This window comes from Orbicella franksi, chromosome 2 (genome assembly GCF_964199315.1).
Source record: "Orbicella franksi chromosome 2, jaOrbFran1.1, whole genome shotgun sequence".
Taxonomy (NCBI): Eukaryota; Metazoa; Cnidaria; class Anthozoa; order Scleractinia; family Merulinidae; genus Orbicella; species Orbicella franksi.
In genome coordinates, this window is record NC_138146.1 from 6141448 (window position 1) to 6160337 (window position 18890).

An 18890-nucleotide genomic window follows, 5' to 3' on the forward strand; every position below is an offset into this window, starting at 1 on the left:
CGATATGAAATAATAATGACTTATTAATTATTAAAGGCCAATGTAGGAAGACTGTTGAGCTGAACTTACCGGCAGATTGTCCGCTTTGCGTGTTGCAGCGACGACTTGACCGAATGAACCAGCTCCAAGGACTTTTCTTATGTCATAATCAGCGAACTCAGCTGCAAGGCAAAAACAAAGAAAAATACAATATCAAAAAGTCTGAAACCAAATCACTTCTATAAATATTAAAATCTAGGGTTAGTTCTCGAAGCTATGGACAAATTATTACCTTTAGAAGCTAGTTTCTTGATATATTCTGGCACATCAGAAAGTTTCTCTTGATCGTCTTCATAAATAGAATCCGAAGATGACGAGCTGTCAGCCGAAAGTGTAAATTTCATCTCGGCGTTTACCCGGTCGGGTTTCTTTAGAAACAAGAAAGACGCACAAAAAAACACAGAATCATTAGTACGGCTAGAACAAAATGGTTATCGGTGTTTATGTGCTTGTGACTGGGTCATTTAGAAAGCCTACAGTGCTCTAATTTTATACACAAAGCACTGTTTAGACTGTTGGGGAAATTATTGGAAGAGCTAACTGTAACATAGCGTAGAATAAAAGCAACGATTTTAAGTTCGAGAAGTATTAGAAATCAGCTTACCTCATAATCGAGGGACAAAAAGCTGTCGTAACTACTGATTTTCTTCAAATAATCTTTGTCAGACTCGCTCCAGACACATCTCAATTTGTTTCTGTAGAAAAACAAAAACGACGAATTCATGTAGAAACTTTTATTACGTGCAAATTGTTCAAATGTATGTTTTTTAATTACCTTTGGAATTTAGAAGTTCTTTTTAGTCGTCTCTCGCTAAAGCAATCCTTGAAAAAAAAAAAAAAGACAAGAATTAAAATAAGTTATATTATGAATAAGCTAAACAGACAAGAATCAACACAAAGTATATTTCTTTTTTAAACAATACTGTAAGCTAAAAATACTACATTCCGTTTGCTATTTACAATTTTTTCCTATGATGACGAGAACTTAAAGAGAGAGAAATGATTAAGAAAATATTTTCGTGCTGTTCCGCAGACGTATATCAAACCGATTCCGCGACTACAACTAATATTTCTAAAGCATTTTAGAGCGTTTACATTAATTTAAGTCAAAGGAATTCTAACTCACCTCATTTTCCGTGCGCCTTCTTTTCCTCGGCGAAGTTGTTTCTGTTTCCATTTTGCGCTTTCTTTTTAAGCGCACGCTTTCCGACAAATTAAGATAATTTTCACCACGTGATTCCATGCTGTTTGATAAGTATTCCTTAATCTCAGACATGGTCAATTAGTCTAGTGATTCAACAGCAAACTAACTTGTTACTGCGAGCGAACAGCGCAAGAGAATTCAAGCAGTGTCCTCGGCAAGCTAACCTGCCCACAACTGATCGTTTCCATGGCAATCTTGCAAACCACAACCATTTTACCGTTTGTGACGTGTTTGTGATGTCTTGCTCGGGCTGAACGTTAAAAGCGCGCGCTACCAGATTGAGGACCAGTTGGAAGCACAATGACTTCTTTATTTTTGTCATAGTTTTAGTAAGACTTCCTTAGCTTCGATAACCAGTACTAGAAGAAACAAATTTTGAATCACTATGATTCTAAACTCAGTCACCCACTCAGTGCTGAGAGAAGTGTAGTTTGCGGACTCTCTTTGTTGACTTAAAAAATCCTCAACACTCTCACGGGAAAAACCCTAGAGATCTCGAACATTGGGCATGTTAAAATTTGACGTGATATATCAAAACGAGAGATTTTATTGCCATATTTATAAACACGGAGAGGAGAGTTAAAAATCCTGACGGCGCGAAAAATGCTCAAACTAGGAGAAAATCTAGACACAGAAAGCTGATAAGTGTCACAAGACAGCGCTGAACTATCAATTCCGGCTCCTGGTTGATTCCCATTATTTTTTTCAATTTTAGTGCCTCAGAATTTTGTTGTATAGTGCATTGTTTCCGCACTCTTATATTCTCCTGACAGTAAATTTGAGCGCGGGAAAAATTGCGCCTGAACGCGGGTTTCGTCTCTGATACAAAATAATAATAATAATAATGATGATATATAATTATTTTGATTGGCTGACTATATGTTTCTAATAACAAGCGTGACTTACAAATGTAGCAAAATCGTACATCCCGCCCAGGGGCCCGTTTCTCGAAATCCCCGGAAACTTTTCGGGCCCGGAAAGCCATTTTTAACTAGTCTGTATCTAAAAACAGAGAGGTGTATACGCCTGAAACTTTTTGTATGAAGAGAACCACTTTATATTAAGAACATGTGAATAAAACAGATCTGTAATCATAAGGTTGAGATTTTGCTACGGCTTTAACTTTTCGGGATCTTCGAGGAACGGGCCCTGAAAAGAAATCTAAAACCAGGAGCCATAATCGGGGACTAATGGCTCAAATTACACCAATAATATCAATAAATGTTTTTATAAGCATATAATATAACATTTTTAATACCACTGTACTAAATAGATTTTATATCTTTCTTGGCACGAACATTCCGTTGATTGAAGATAAACTAAGCTGCCAATCTAGAAAATACGTCAAACGTCCGGCTGTAGCAATGAAGTGATGTCATTTCCGGTTGAGTATCCCATCATGCAGTAAGAGCACAATCTAAGATCAAGTACCAAGAAGTATTCCCAGAAGCAAGATGTCTTCGAAAATATGGCGGGCCGATGTCACTCGTTGCGAGGTAAGACATTTTGGCGTTTTTCTGTTTTTATTTGCTCTTCTGTGGCTTGTTCGTATTTTATCATAAGTAAGATTTATTCCTTCAGATTGAAAAGTTACCTGCAGTAGTTAATGCTAGTGGAAGGAACACATGCCAATAACATAACACTTGATCAGGGCTTCCATACCACAGTCAATATATAGTCTAAGCTATTAGGTTTGTCTTCAGAACAAATAGTGTCCAAGAGCAAATAGCTGTGCATATTTTTGAACTCAGTTAGAAGCTGAATTGTAGGGCTTTCATTAACGTTTTCAGCAGGGGACAACAGTCCCGAGGAGGTGGGGGTGGGGGGTGGGGGAGAGAAAAGGTCGGGGTTGCTTGTCGGAAAGTTTGAAAATTAATAACTCCTTAAAGGTACCAATATCCTGTTTTGCGGATTGAGAGGAACCAATTCTAAAACAATGTATTAACTGACACTCATAATTTTTAACAGGCATGAAGATGATTATATATGAAACAAAATTAAACATCAGTTGATTGTCAAATATCTTCTGACATATGCTTTTGGACTTAGTAGCCCAAAAAGTACTGCAAAAGCTCCCGCTGTGGACCTTTTGAGGCTGAGCACCCAAAGAGGCACCAAAACCACATTTTTAACCCCTAATAGGTATGACGAGATTTTTTATAAGGAAGTCCCCCCAGGGGCAACAGGTTTCTACTGAAGGGCAAAACATTTTGAACTGAACTTCTTCATTAGAAAAACTTCCTTCAGCATGGTCAAACCAGGTAGGCACAATCATTCTCACAGCCATTGAATTTGCCTAGTGATTGGCCTGGAACGAAACTCCCTGTGAATTGCTGGTTATCCTTCTGATCAAAATTAATTATTACAAATTCCCAATATGCAGGTCCAGTTCTAGCCCCACATTCTATGGATGACATTACAGTAGAACTTTGATTTAGTGAACCTCTATATAACAAAGTCCTCGGTATAACAAACAATGTTCTTCAGTTCAGCCAAAGTTACAGTAAAATGTATGGAACAGAATATTGATATGACGAACCTTGATAAAATGAAATCTTTGTTATAATGAACACAATACAGAAGCCAAAATGTATAATATACCCCGATATAACAAAGAAATGTCAACACATGACAGAAAGACAGAAGCAATCCTCATTGGAAGAATTTTTAATTGTGCAGTTTTAGTAGTACAGTACAGTAGTTTTCTGTTGCTAATTAAGTTGTGTTACACTGTTCTTGTTCATTATGACATTTGACAAGGTGTGCACAAAAAAGGGAATTTCTGTGCTCCTCTTCAACGAAGGACACATTTTTATGAATGACAAAATATGAGGCAGTCTTCTTTGGAGGAATCTTTTGATTGAGCATCTTGATTAACAATATTACTATAGTCGTAACGTAAAGAAGTTTCTGTTGTTTAAGTTTTCAGTTGTCGTGTTATTCATTAAGCTGTTCATTATGACATGTGACAAGTCAGTTGCAATTGTTAAAATTTTGATGACCTGTTTAGTTTTCCGGTGCTATAGCTATATCTAGATCTGTACAGTGTACTGTAACTTCATATGTAGATATTAAAGCACAAAACTAATGTTATTTACAGTACTTAATTGTTCAGATCCAGAAATGCTGGGTAGTGCAACATAACACCATGGAAAAAAACAAAGAGAACAATACCTCGATATACTAAACATTTTCAATTGGTTGTTTTTCTGCAAATTCATTATATTGAGGTTTTACCCCATTCTCTTAGCACTTAAATCAAGGATCCACTTTATTGAATGGCCAGCTCCTTGAGCAGGCAAGATTAACCAAATCCTGTACTGTGATTGACTAACCCAACGGGCAAGCTTATGCTATCTTGCCACTCAGGGTTACATGCTGTGTCCTACAAGAAAAAGTTGTTCTATATCCCATATAATAATTCCTATATTAACTAACTATTAGCTTGTCCACTCAAGATGGCTGAATATTGGCCAGGGTTGTCATTAAGTGTTAATTTACCTTGTAGCCTTGATCTTTACACCGGTAACAAACTTGTTACTTTGTGGGTAAATTAATATATAGCAGATCCTGTTGATTTTTGGCCCCATATCAATGGGTGGATAGCCACTTTTCTAATCCTGGCTAAGAGCCTGTTCCCTACAGTTTTTACAACTTATGGGAGACACTAATGGCTTTTTTGATCAAAAGAAGTTCTGAAATTATTCACCTGATTACTCCCTGAATAATCCATTGGGTCTAATTACTGTAAAATTTACAAAATTCTGATCAGTCAATGGCCAATGCGCATTTAGGGTGGAGAGTACAAAGCTGAGTGATTGTACAGTATGATGTGAAAGTTTGTATAGTCACTCAGACTTGAAATAATTAAAATGTAGAAATATGAATGTACATAATGTACCGTAGTTTAAGAGGGATCTCATACACGTACATCGTTTGTTCATACAGAATGAAACACATCAAACTAAAAGGAACCTAGATTTTCAAGACAGGACATGATAATATCAACATAGAAACTATGATCGGTAGGTAAGTGATAACAGCAGCTATTAAAGCAACCTTTTGAACTATAATGAGTTTTATCTTTAAAAAAAAAAAACAGGATTGTCCGATTCCTAGTATAGTCTGATCTTTTTTTCTTTCTATTTGGTTTGGAAAATATGTCAACCTACATTGTTTTGATGTAACAGCCTTACTACAGTCAAACCTCTCGTAAGCGACCACGCAAAATTCCAAGCCTACAATGTAGGTGGGAGGTGGCCGCTTACAAGAGCTTAGACCAACCAATTTTAGACTAATGGGTCAAAATTTTGTCTCATTAGCATATGGTAACTGCAGAGACTTACCCCATGTTTCAGATTTTTTATTGATGTGAAAAGTCAATTTTGAAAAAAAATCTTGTACTTTCCATTGAGAAATTTCTGTCTCTTGTACTACTCAGGAATGCAGTATGGTTACAACAATTTATTATCCAATGTACACTCTATTATCTGTCAAGTGGTCGCTTACAGGAGGTTAAAAACAAAAGAAAATTTCAAACTTTTAGTTCTAAGAGTGGTCGCGGTCGCTTACGAGAGGTTGTCGCTTACAAGAGGTTGCAAATATGGTGATTTGACTTGGTAACTTTTAGTATTTTGGAAAACTGGTCACTGAGGAGAGGTGGTCACTTATGAGAGGTGGTCACAACCAGAGGTTCGACTTAAGTTGCAGGTCTTCACCTTGCGTAGTTTCAGTGACCCAAGTGAAAGGGAAATTTCGTGTTCTCAGATGGCTGTAGCACAGTCAAGAAATGATATCCATTTTTGTTAATTTCCATGTCACAATCTCATGTAGATTCCCTCAGCCAAATAAAAAAATATCAGATATTCACTTAAGCTTACATTTTTAAATTCCTAGGCAGCATCTTGCAAAGTCTGAAGTGAAATCCCATCATTCATTGGCAGGTCTCCAAAGTATTGAAAGCAATTTCAATGTTCCTTCATGAAAACCCCCATTCCTTTATGTATTATTAAATAAATGTTGTCCTTCAGAAGCTAAATTTGCCATTAGACTGCCAAGCTGAAATTTGTACTTGTTACTGCCAAGTATTTTGTGGTTTTTGTATTTCGTTTCTAGTCTTGAACATTTCTTTGTATTAATCAATGGACACTTTAGTGGATATGTGTACCCACATACAGCAAAGGAAACAAAGAAAGCTACTACCCTTTGCATTACTGCTAATGTGTTCAAAAACACCTCCATTCTTAGTCAAGTTGTCAAAGTGTGTAGATCAAACTCTTAAGTCAACTCACTGCATATGAAATCCCTCATGCGACACAATTTCAAAACAGTTTCACCATTTCTCAGTCATGTCTCAACAACCCTTGTCTACAATGCTTCAGTCTCTATACATTGCTTTGGGTATTTGATTTGTTACGGTTGGCATCATTCTATGTACATTGCTTCACTCCACTACATCATTTAACCATTGATGCCTGTGCCAGCCATAACCAGCAATAACAAACATTTGGCCTTTGTTCCACTTCTGACGTGATCACCAAATTTGTTCTGCAGGAGGAAAAGATCTTTCCAGTGATACCCAGATCAGAGTGACTGGGTCAATTGAGCCTGAAAATTATGCACAAAAATGCTCAGAAATTGAAGTGAAAAACTCAGTGGAAAATTTCCCCCAACTACGCTTGGCTACTACCTGGTAAGATTTGGCCATCTCAGTTATGCTTCCTTGTAAATTCGTGAACTGTAAGCAAACCCAGTAGAAGGTCAACCACTGCAGCAAAAAGATAAGAAAAAGAGAAAAAGGAAAGACGAAGACAAGTCAAAAAACCAAAAGCCTAGAGACTTGCATGGGCATAGTGTAAGGTCACTTTCTTGTCCGAAACCTGCAACCAAAATTTTGATTTCTGCGCATGCCTGAGCAAAAATGTTGTAAAATGCAATGCTAGTGGAAAGAAAGGCATGCTATCATGTTACAAATGCTTTTTGAGTAGACGAGCTAATTTAGCTCATATCCAGGCTGAAAATGTGTTTTTGCCAGAAAGCTCTGGGTGTCAATGGGTTCATGCTGTTTGCAGTCAGTTGTGCCTTGAACATTATTCTGACAAGCATTTGAAACATATTTAGAATATCTCTTACAATGTGAGAATACAGGATTCACAAATGTTTGGTTTGTTTGAATAGGCCCTTTGCAGGATCCGGTCACATGGTACAGAATTAATTACATGTGCGCTGGGATGCAAGTTACGCAGTGGGACTTCCAAAACAAAGGAAAGTCGGGCTGGACTGGTACGAATTCCTTTGTTTTGGAAGTCCCACTGTGTAACTTGCGTCCCAGCATAATTAATTCCGTATCACGTGACCAGATCATGCAAAGGGTCTATTTTAAGGAAAATGGCCAATTTGAAAGAATGTTACATGTATATGGAAGCAAACAAACGCAAGGGCTCAGACAACGGGGTCCTAAAAAATGTTTGGAACGAACATGACAAAACTGAAGATGATGAATTTTTAAATGCTAATCTAGACATAAAACAAAGGAAATACCGCTCAAGGAAGATTACGATCATCTTGACCCGCATCAACAACATATTTTTAATTGACTTATGTAGTTTGTAAAACTACAAAGGTTAAAAGTTATCAAGGTTAAATTATTTCTTGTTTCTTGCTAGATACAAAACAGAGAAACAGCAATGAAAGTATATGCTCAGACTCAACAGGAGAAAGAATCACATAGAAACGTTGGATTCCATATCAAGTGAGTTACAGTTTCTTCGTGTTTTGTTTCAGTTACTAGGCATGACAGTGCATGATTCAGGTGGAAAATTTTCAAGAGAGATGTTACTGTTTCACTGTTTGGCTTTTTCAAAAAACCTGTAATTGTTATGTGGCAATACTACACCTTAGCCCCTCAGGGGCAGGGTGGACAAAAATTCCTTAAAACTGCAATGCCTGGGGAACTGTTGTTGAGGAGTATTCTTTTGTGGGATGATGGGCACTGACTCAAGACTCGGTAGCCTGCCAGACTATTATTAGCCGTATTAGCCACGCATGCAAAAATGATGCAAGTAATCCTAGGAGGAAATGAAAACAACTTCAGCACTTGAAGTGCGGTAAACCATTGTGGTATACATAGCTTCAGACTGCTTTTAAACATGTTTTTAAGCCATTAGGACCAATAAAATAATTTAGGACAGAAAGGGAAGATAAACAACCGATAAAGGAGTTCTAATTTAAACTTGCTTTCTCACACGAGATTCATGGCATCATACGAGCATGCGCTAAATAAAAGGCATGCACAGTTCAATACCCGCACAAGGTTGTAATAACCTGTCTGTGATCCAAAATTTCTCAAAAACGTACTGTACAACCCATGATAAAATTTTCACAGTTGATCTGTAGGAGCGAATCACATTTATCACCAAAATTTAATTTGGTCTTTGAGCTATTTCACAGTTTCTTTGTTTGTGAAAAATCTGTCTTGCAGATTTTTATTTTACTTTGCATGAATGTTTGATCAGCGCCAATTTCTAGTTCCTTAAATTTTGAGGTGGTGTCATGTGGGTCGATTTTAAGAAACTAGTGTCATTAATCTTCCTAGTGCTCAGTCTCACCTAGGCACTAAGTTGTTCATTTTGATCAAAACAACTTGGCAGGAAACAGTAACTAGAAAAAATGAAAAACATAGATCTTGGAAAATTTTTCAAAAGAGTTGAAAGTTGGGCTTTTACATGTATAATCCATCAAACAGGTAGTAAGCCATCTTAAGCACACTGGACTGCAGATCAAGAAGTCAGGGTGTCTGTGTTGTGTTCTTGGAAAAGACACTTTACTCTGAGTCTACCTTAGCCACCTTCAGGAGTACCTGTACCAAGAGGTTTAATAAGTACTGGGTGCTAACCTTATGGTAGACTGTACATCCCATCTCATCCTACATGTTTCATTGTTGAACCTTGCCCCTTGAGTTGAAACTCTTAAAACTCTGATAATGTTTTTAATTGTGTAGTTCTGTGAAACAGACAGTCACTCGCATCCCATCCATCAGGAAATAGAACTACTCAATATCACTTAATGTGACAGAGACTGAGTTAAGCTGTGATGATAGATCACTTGGATGCCTGCTGCAGACTTTACTTTAACTTAATAGTCCAAACTCGCCCTAGTAGGGTTAAAACTTTAAAAACCTGATGACTTATTTTCTTGTGTATTTTTTTCAAGGCTTTCATAAAGGTTGAAACATTTCTTACTACGCAAACCATAAAGCTGTGTGCTGAGACTTCTGTGGAGAAGGATTCGTACTGAGGCAATAGATTCCATATCAGGTCAGTTTAAGTGGTTGGTTGGAGAAGTTATCAGTTACTTGATTTTACTAGTGCTAGAAATAATGGTACACAATGCAGAAATAAAAGCAAATGGAGATGTTATTGTTTCGTGGTTCAGCTATTGCACTGCATTGTGTTCTTTACATGACATGTTACACTCTTGATGCCTCTCTCCACCCAGAAATACAAATGGGTACTAGGTGAATTTCTTACCAGGGCTGACCCTGCAACAGACTGGTATTCCATTTAATGGGAGAGGGGAAGTAGAAAGATGCCTTATCAGTTGATGCCACAGAAACTTTTCACCTAAGTTCATCCTCAAAACTCCTCCTAGTAAGGTTGAAACTTAAAAAATCTGATGACCTATTTTTAATTATGTTAGTTTGTAAAACTTAAGAGATCAAGGAATTCCATAAAGGTTAAAACATATGCAGTTTATTACTAGATACAAAACAGAGAAGCAAGGAAAAGAGCTATGTGCTGAGACTCGAGAGGAGAAAGAATCAAATTGAAACATTGGATCCCATAGTAGGTAAGTCACAATTTTATATAGTACATTCTTGGTATGACTAGGGTTAATTTGCAAAATGCTGGCAGAAAATTAAAACGTATAGAGATATTATTGTTTCACTGCTGTTCAGCTATTCAACAAACCATTGTTATGTGTCTGTATATCCCTTAGCTCAGGAGTTGGGGGGAGGGGGGCTGGCCCTTCAGACTAAGGGGCACTGTTATGGGAGGGGAGGGGCACTGTTGTTTTGAGGGAGGAGGGACATAGTGGTCTAATGGTTAGTTTACTAGGCTGCTCATATAGCAGTCTGGGTATGAGCCAATGTTTGGGGTCTCTGTGTTGTGTTCTTGGGCAAGGCTCTTTATTCTCACAGTTAGGTTGACTACATTTCTCCAACTAGGTGTGAAAATGGATACTGGGTGAATGTAATAGTGGGTGCTAAGCCTGTGTCAGACTAGCATCCCATTCAGGCAGATTAGAATTTATGCCTTAACTCTTAATGCAGTAGTGACCTGGATAAGCTGGTGGTTTGGATCGCCTAAGCAGACTTAACTTTACCTTTATTGGACCGTAACTTTTCCCTGTAGGATTGAAATAGAAAAAATCTGATGGTTTATTTTCAGTTCCACAGATTTTGAAATTAAGAGGTGAAGGATGTCACAAAGGTTAAAATATTACCTGATTCGCACTAGGTACAAAACGAAGAAGGAACAATAAAAGCTGTGCTGAGACTCTAGAGGAAAAAGAATCAAATAGAGACATTGGATCCCTTTTTAGGTGAGTCACAATTTTCTTTTAAAAGGAAAGAAGTTTTATAACTTAATAGTGCTTGTAAAAGGTAAAGGTAAGTCTACATACAAGCCAAGTGGCCCATTTCTCCCCGTTTCTGTGGCATGAAGCAACTAGGAGTATATCTGCTCCCCTCTGGATGGGTTGCTAGTCCATCACAAGGCTACCCCCAGCATTTAATTTGCTGGTTCCCATTTATACACCTGGGTGGAGAGAGGACACTGTGAGATTTAATTTTCTTGTCCAAGAACACTGCACAATATCCCCTGGCCAGGGCTTGAGTGCAGACTGCTCAATCCAGAGATTGAATGAATTGAATGCCTGAGGTACTGTTGTTGACCAATATTCGAATATGTGAGACAAGGGGCCTAATTGGATCAATGACCAATTGCTTTCAAGTTTATTTATCAATGATTCCTCATGAGTGATCAGCTTACAATTTCTCACAGTCTCAAACATAATCATGAATAAACTGTTACGAGGATTTAGAGAGTAATCTCAAAAAGGAATTGTCTAGATAACTCGAAACCAGTGAGGAGAATTTGTTTCTTCACTAAGGACTCTGAACGAGGATAAAGCAATGAGAAGAAAGGCCAAGAAAGGATATGAACTGGAGGATATTGTCTTGATATATCACTAAATTCTCACAACAGACCCTGAAAGAAATTTACAACAAAGAACACCAGACAGTCTGAAAATTTAGTCGTAAAGTTCTTGTTGAAAAAAATCATGTACGTTTTCATTTCAAGATTGCCAACAGAAAAAAAAGTACCCAATTTTATTTTGTTACAGAAAGTACATGAAAATATGGCATAAATCCAATTAGAAGCACCTTTTAAGGCACAATAACGGTGCCACATGATAGTACTACATGTGTCCTGGAAGTGCAAACGTCAATCTCATCGTATGCTAAAACTTAAATAGTGGGAGGGAAATGCCTCATTGCCTCATAACTGTGCTCAAACCACGGAGTTTTTTTATTAATTGCCATGAGATTTTCGGATTTCCACCGTTATGTGAATTTCCCTTTGGGATTTCGGATACCCCTGGGAAATTTCTTGAAACAATAAGCTCTCAATTTGAAAGTCGTTTTCAGTCGTAGTTTCATAAAAGTCGTCTTGTCAAAACTAGCTGTAGCTGTCGAGTTGTCAGATCAAAGGTGAACAAGACAAAACCAAGTTACCTGTAAAATTACTATAAAATCCATTGTAAGTCACGAATTGTGTTGCACTTGCCTTTTAGAAAACGGTTTTCGTTTGTTTGCATATTAAAGTATTGCATTTGAACAACGGTTTAAATTTTAAAGCAACTTTGTCTTGTTGTTTGCCTGTGTAAATATTTTTATGTAAATGTTTATGTTTCTATTTGTTCATAAGCGTCCAGCAAAGTACAGTTATTTTTATACTGTAAAAATGTTAAGCTACCCGAGACATTCTTATTTTAAAAAAAAATTCATTAGAAATGTAAAGATTGGCGACTATTGACCGCTCTTAAATTCATCCTCAAGAAGAAAATTTAAATATTACAGCCCGTTTTGTCGTTAATATTTTTGCCGTGAAATCTTTAGTGTACTATTTTGCCTGTGAGCTTTTCTCCTGCAAACGTTGCAAATGAAGGTTAATTTTTGAGTGCTATATTTTTTAGCTCTTGTTATTTATTTCGTGTTATTGCTTGTCCGCGTTTTAACTTGTTCTTAATATCATTATGTAAACTCTGTTTCTGTGGTGATGATATAACCAAGCGACAAGCGCGTTCCCGATGAGAGAATTAACTTGTAAGCTTTAATCGAGTATACACTGAATGTACATTTTGTTCTTTAGGTTTCAGTATACCCATTGTTAATTGGACGTTTTATTTGTCTTTCTTTCAGGCTGCCATCTCAAGCGTTCATGCAGCGACATTAACATGGAGATAGAAGCAAAGGACTTCGTTTAGATGTTTCTTCTGTGGATTACGTTTTAAAAGTAAGGTAGATTCACAAGACAAAGTTTGTCTCGATTGAGTTTCTTGCGGCCGCATTGTTAGGGCGGAGCTCGTATTAGTGATTTCACAACACAAAACTGAAGAGCGAAAAAGAGACATTGGAATTACTGTCAAATTGTCAATTATCTACCAAATTGTCTTGTATCGTGCTAGTTTTCCAGGAGGCCGTTAATTGTATTTTAAGTTTGTAGCTTTAAAATTAAGGTAGAATGTTAGCATTACCTAGATTAGCTTTTTTGCAACCCAAATTTTCAGCCTGGAAGTCTCGTTATTAAACTTGTTAAAATTAACTGTGTAGTGGTCTTGTATCAGTTTCACAAATTCACTGAAATCGTTTTGGTTTCGAAGACGCATTGACTTGATGAAAAGGTTGCGCTTTTAAAAGGGCCAGGAAAAAATCGATAAGAAACTAAGTCTTTTAGTAGAAAAATTGTCCTTAGAAAAAAAGGTCTGCAATTTTAAATGGTGTCTGGTTTAGAGTCAAACATATACCGAGTCTTTTGTGGGAAAAATCTTGCACTATGTAGGATTTTTCGCATTTAAAGTCAAAGTATATGCTTGATTTCTGGCTAGACTCCGTTCAAAAGCGCAGAAATTTTTTTCTTTTTGACAACCCTACATAGTCAAAAAATAGTAAAAGAGATAGCCTACATTTTGACTAGTTTCCAGGCCCTTTTAAAAGCGCATTTTTTTTTTTAATTTTGTTTACTTAAACTTTTAAATTGTTTGTAATGAATTTCCATTGAATTATTAAAAAGCCAATAAAAGTTTTATTGAAGACGCGTGTGTAATTGACTTCTATTTGCTGTACTGTTGTTGTTGTCTTTATTATTTATTAACAATGCTAAAATAATGTACACAATGAAAACTACCACTTGATGATTTCATTTCATTTTATTGTCTTGCTATAAGTAACTAATTAACTAATTGAAAATCAGTTAAATTAAATTAAAACGTGTAAAGGAAAAGTTCGCGTCTAAAAACTAAGACTTTTGGCGGGAAAATTGAAAAAATTTGCACAGCGTTTCCCCTTACAACTTTTCTGAGAAAAAATTTAAAGAGTACCCTTTAGAAGTTTTTGATCGCAAAAAATTCTCAAAGGCAATAGTTGGAAAATATCCCATCAAAAATAACTGCATCACCCCGCGTTGAAAAAGTAATTTTGATATTTCATTACGATTTCATTTTTTTTTCTTCTCAAATAAATTGTTGCCAAACAGTCTTCAAATTTCATTTTTCAACGAACTTCGCGATAGTTTTTCTGCGAGGTGATGCAAGCGTTCCTCGAGACAGGAAAAACATGAAATGGCAAACGGATCAAATAGGCGACAAAATAAAATTTGCTTCCGAAATGGATTTTTGAACCTCGCAAAATAACCGTGAAATACCGTTTCAGCCAACGGGGTTAAATTTCACATCCAATCTGAAACTGTAGCTTGCCATTTCATATCTTTCTCTATCAGACGATAATATAGATGGTACACTTCGGTTTAGTTGCACAGGAGCAAGAACACTTAAGTAAATCAAAATCCAATCGTTGATTGTCCAATTTCAATGCTTTATAAACCATTTAAATTTCGAAATAAGTTAATTTTATCTTCCGATGCGACCGTTCGCTCCGAGCTCTTTTCCCGTGCAACAAACCAACGAGTAAGCACCACAAAATAATCAATATCTGGTAGTACAAAGATGTTTATTCCTAAAATAACACAATTTCTTCAGCCGGCTTCAAAACGATGTCGGAACAATCCACCGTGAAAATTTAAATCTCTTGTTGAAAAGATTTCCAAATTATTTACTCTATTTTGAACAAAGCTTATCAAAGAAAAACGCTTATGTACTTCTTTTGCAAGTCCAGAAATTTAAACGTTAGAACTGAACGACAAATGTTTTGCAAAGGCACCACGAAAACTTTGTACGACAAGGCAAATACGCAAAATATTTTCATCCTTGTTAACAAATTTGTTGCTGGTCTTTGTAGCTTTGGTTAGGACTGTTACAAAATTGTTGGCAGCCTTTTAAATGTTGAAAACAATCAGTGCAATAGCTAATTTTATATGCTTATTGTGTAGTAGCTGCACGCGAAAGGTTGTCTTTTTGCAGGTCATTGCTAGACAATTGTTGAAAAACAAAAGATGCCAGACTCTAATTTGATTGCAAATATTAAAGCATTGACAGAAACAGATTTTTTTTTTTTCAGTTGTTCTCCGCGATCCTGAACTCATTTGTACTTCAAAGCTGAAAATATCAATTCTCCTTTAAGATTATCTTCCTTGGCCTTATCTGTACTTCTGAGAATTTGGTAGCACATTAAGACAACATCTCCGAGTCGATGATTTTGTTTAGCACTCTCGTTATACGTCTTAGCTTTTTCCTTTTCACTACACCTTTTATAAACCAGATATTGATCTTAGAAGCCTAAACTTTCAATATCTAGTGGTTAAACAAACGTTGATCGGTCGTTAAGGTGGCACTTTCATAAATTGAGTTGTGTAGTATGTCAAATAACCTGAAGATATTTTCAATTTATTTTGAAGTACCTGTGGTACAACAATACGCAAGAAAAGCTTCAATTTATAGCTAAAAACTACTATCTCGGTAATCACATGATTCCATTGGAATGCAGTTTGTTATCTCTTTCGTTACCGTTGGGAAATCTTCGGAAATTTTCGGTTGATCTCCGGAATTCTATCATCGGCGATCTTCTGAATACCTCAAATGCCCTTCGGCATCCGAAGTCATATTTCTAATTCATTAATCTTCGTTGTAATTTGCAATCGCCGTTTTGCAATCGCCAGAGTCGATCGTAATTTGCAATTGTAATTTGCAATCGCCAGAGTCGATGTTTGTTCTTAAGCGTGTTTTTGCAAAGAATTTCACAATCAGTGTGTGTCTATGTGATCAATTCAGATGGCCATTTGTTCTCTTTGAAGAGTAATTTTCATTGTCCTGGCATTTTTCTGCCTTATTAAATTATGATTTGGAGGCTTTATTCGATGAAAATGTAATATTTGAAGATAATTTAAACTAGCAAGAGGATTCAAATTTGTTACAGAATAATTTCGTTTGTGCCAAAATATATTTTTCGTTGTAGTACAGCCCATTTAAATCTCCGTTTGCCTAAAAAAATACCCACGCAATGTTACAATCGATTCCTATATAAAACGTACGCGTTTTGATCAAAAAAATTTAGATGGTGTTGCCAAATATAATGCCACCGTAAAAAATTCAACGTTGTTTAACCACTCAAAATATTTCTTGAAATCATGTCGACCAAAATGGTGGCCACCAGAATCGAGATCTCAGATTAATCACGGCCGAAGGTTAGCTATTGAAAAATTCATCACCCGTTCGAAACAAATAATTACCACGACTTCTACTAGAAACAACTTCGACAACTTATCCTTACAACGTGTAAAGCTTCAAATATATTGCCACCATTTTAATCAACAGTTATGAAAGATTAAAATTCTTATCTCGTTGTATCTCCAATGTTGAATAAACATCAACTCCTCGTGAGTTTCAATCTCTTGTTTCGTTCGTAAGGTCGTACCAATGAATTCCATGTTCTCCTTAAAAAGAAGACAAAAAAAAAGAAAAAGAGAGAAACAAATGTATTTCCAGGATACACAATTACTACCAGGGCAAACAGCGACCAAAGGGCTGCACGTGGTAACGGTTTTCAACTTTCCGGGAGCAAAAGGCAACGAGAAGAAGAGGAAATATCAAACAAATTCAGCGCAGGAATCTTACAACTTATGCAAAAATTCACTGAAACTCTTCACCGTAGTGATCGCAAAACTGGTTTATGAACGAAGCGGTGTGCAGCTCAGTAAAGAAAATTGCGAGCGAAGGGTGGAACTTTACATTAGGAAGGTAGAAATTGTTCCGTTGGTGAACAGCGAAAGGATGAAAACGTACACTCACCATTAGTATTTTAATACTTCTATTTTGTCCTGCTTTATCTTCTTCGAAGGATTAACATGGGAAGATCCGACATCACGAGGAACACATAAATCCATGTCTTCACACTATGACCAAGTGTTTGGTTTGACGCAGATTCATGAATATTGATTACAACCTAGAATCAATCTCTGACAAAAACATCGCCACATATTTTCAAGACTTGGACTTTAATTGTTATGCAAAATTATTCTATCACTCAAAAATATCAATGTCACTCCAGATCTTTGCATTATAGGTTTTATTAAGTCCCCGTTCAATTCACACTACGCTGGGGGACTTTGAAAACGAAGCTTTATTTTTTCTCCGTCTAGGCCTACCGTCCATGCACCGTCCTACTAATCCGTCACGAAACGAAGCTTCTCGAAAACGCTTTTCAAACCGGAGGAATTTGAAAACGCCGGCTTTTCGTTTTCGTGTGGACGGAAAACATTTTGAAAACGGAGCTTTTCGAAAACGATGGCGTCACGATAATCATGTGATCTCCAGACCGAGTTTTCTTCAAACACAAATCCAAAATGACCGGTGATTGTTGCATTTTTAAATTCCTCTGGCGTAGTGTGGACAGAAAACATTTGATGTGTTGTCAGAGTGAAACTTCTCCGGCGTAGTGTGGACCTGATCATGACTTAAGGTCAGTCCCCAGTATTGCACTGCGCATCCCTACTGCGCATAATTTCACGCGTGATTAGCGCGCGCGCTTTAAAACATGGCGGCTTTTTCTTTACGGCTGGACCTCGCCATAGAGGTAAATCGTCATTTCCTCGAAAACGAGTGTGGTGATCTATCATTTTTTCCGTTGTTTTGAATTGAGTAATATAAATTTCTCTATGTAAAATAAATATGGACCAATTCTCAGAGTAGATCAAGAAACAATCGTCGGAAACGTAAATTTAGCAAGCAATCGTGACTATAATCATGGTGCTATTATAAGGATTTATTGGGTACAAACAAGGTGCTGTTGCTCCTAAACGAACATGGGGACACCTCATTTTTATTTCATAATTTAATTTCCTATAATATAAACAATCAATAGGCAAAGTTTGACAAAAATCTCAGCGTAGGTTCTATTTCAGTGGAATGACCTTAATACAGTAATAAGCGAAAATAAGTACTTCCATAAAGACTGATTAACGCGGTTCTCACGTTTCGTTAAATAAACCTTTTCTGGTAATGTTTTTGGTCGATTTTTGCAGGTTTTAAATATCATTTTTGCAGGTTTTTAAATATCAATCTATAGAATACCCGATTCTTTGCTGCAGAGAATTTACTTGTCAAGCCCCATCAGGGGAAAGACGAAACAAAAAAAAACTAAAGCACGAAAAATTAAAAAAAAAAATGACGTTAGTTATAAGACGTGAAGCTACAGTAACTGTTCTAAAATCCGACAAGGAAGGAAATTTTCTGAAATCCTGGACTGTTCACAAGCGCTTTCCACATTTCTAGTGATAGGTTCTATTTTTACGTTTTCAATTTCCCCAGAACTAATACAACAGCATTCCAACAACAACAATAACAAACCACTTAAGAATTAAAAAGTCAAACAATCCACAAAAAAGTTATCATAACAAGAACAATGAAAATCATAATAAAGCGAAACATAAACGGGTACAGAAAAGAGGTCAGCGAAAATAGTGCCTCCAAAAAAAAAAAAAAAGTCCCTCAGCTACACAGGCAGGATCCGCTCCCTGTGTTTCGGCGCGCGTAGCTCGACGCAAATAGCCTCCGCGCCTACAACTGTAGGCACAGATGGTCCCATACTCTCGGGCGCGAGCTGGTTTTACCCAGATGGTCCCATACACCTTGGGAACGAATAAGCCACTTTCAATTTGAGCACAGATGATCTCATACTTCTTGGAGCCAAGACGGGACGAGTTGCCATACGCATAATCTTAAATACACGATCCAAATCCCTTGTAGATTGCAAAACAGTCGTTTGTGGACGTTTTCGGAAGGCGCGATCCTCGTGTGTGAAGCGCGCGAGCCTCACCCATTCTCCCTCGCCGTTTTTACATTCGCTTCAGACCTTTCGCTCGAATATTGACCGTCGCCCGCATTCGCAAAAAATACGACTGTTTTGCAGTCT

At 36.9% G+C, this 18890-nt stretch overlaps 1 long non-coding RNA gene across 4 annotated transcripts; it reads left to right on the top strand.

The window, feature by feature from the left end:
- The first annotated feature begins 2718 nt into the window (after positions 1-2718).
- Positions 2719-14544, top strand: LOC145479880 (uncharacterized). Of its 4 annotated transcripts, XR_014048471.1 has the most exons (7): positions 2720-2739; positions 5192-5272; positions 7909-7994; positions 9455-9558; positions 10004-10090; positions 10762-10846; positions 12729-14544. It is a non-coding gene; the product is annotated as an uncharacterized LOC145479880 (long non-coding RNA). The 4 variants fall into 4 exon arrangements; XR_014048470.1 differs by having other exon boundaries at positions 2719-5272; positions 10693-10846; XR_014048469.1 differs by having other exon boundaries at positions 2719-5272.
- Positions 14545-18890: the final 4346 nt, after the last annotated feature.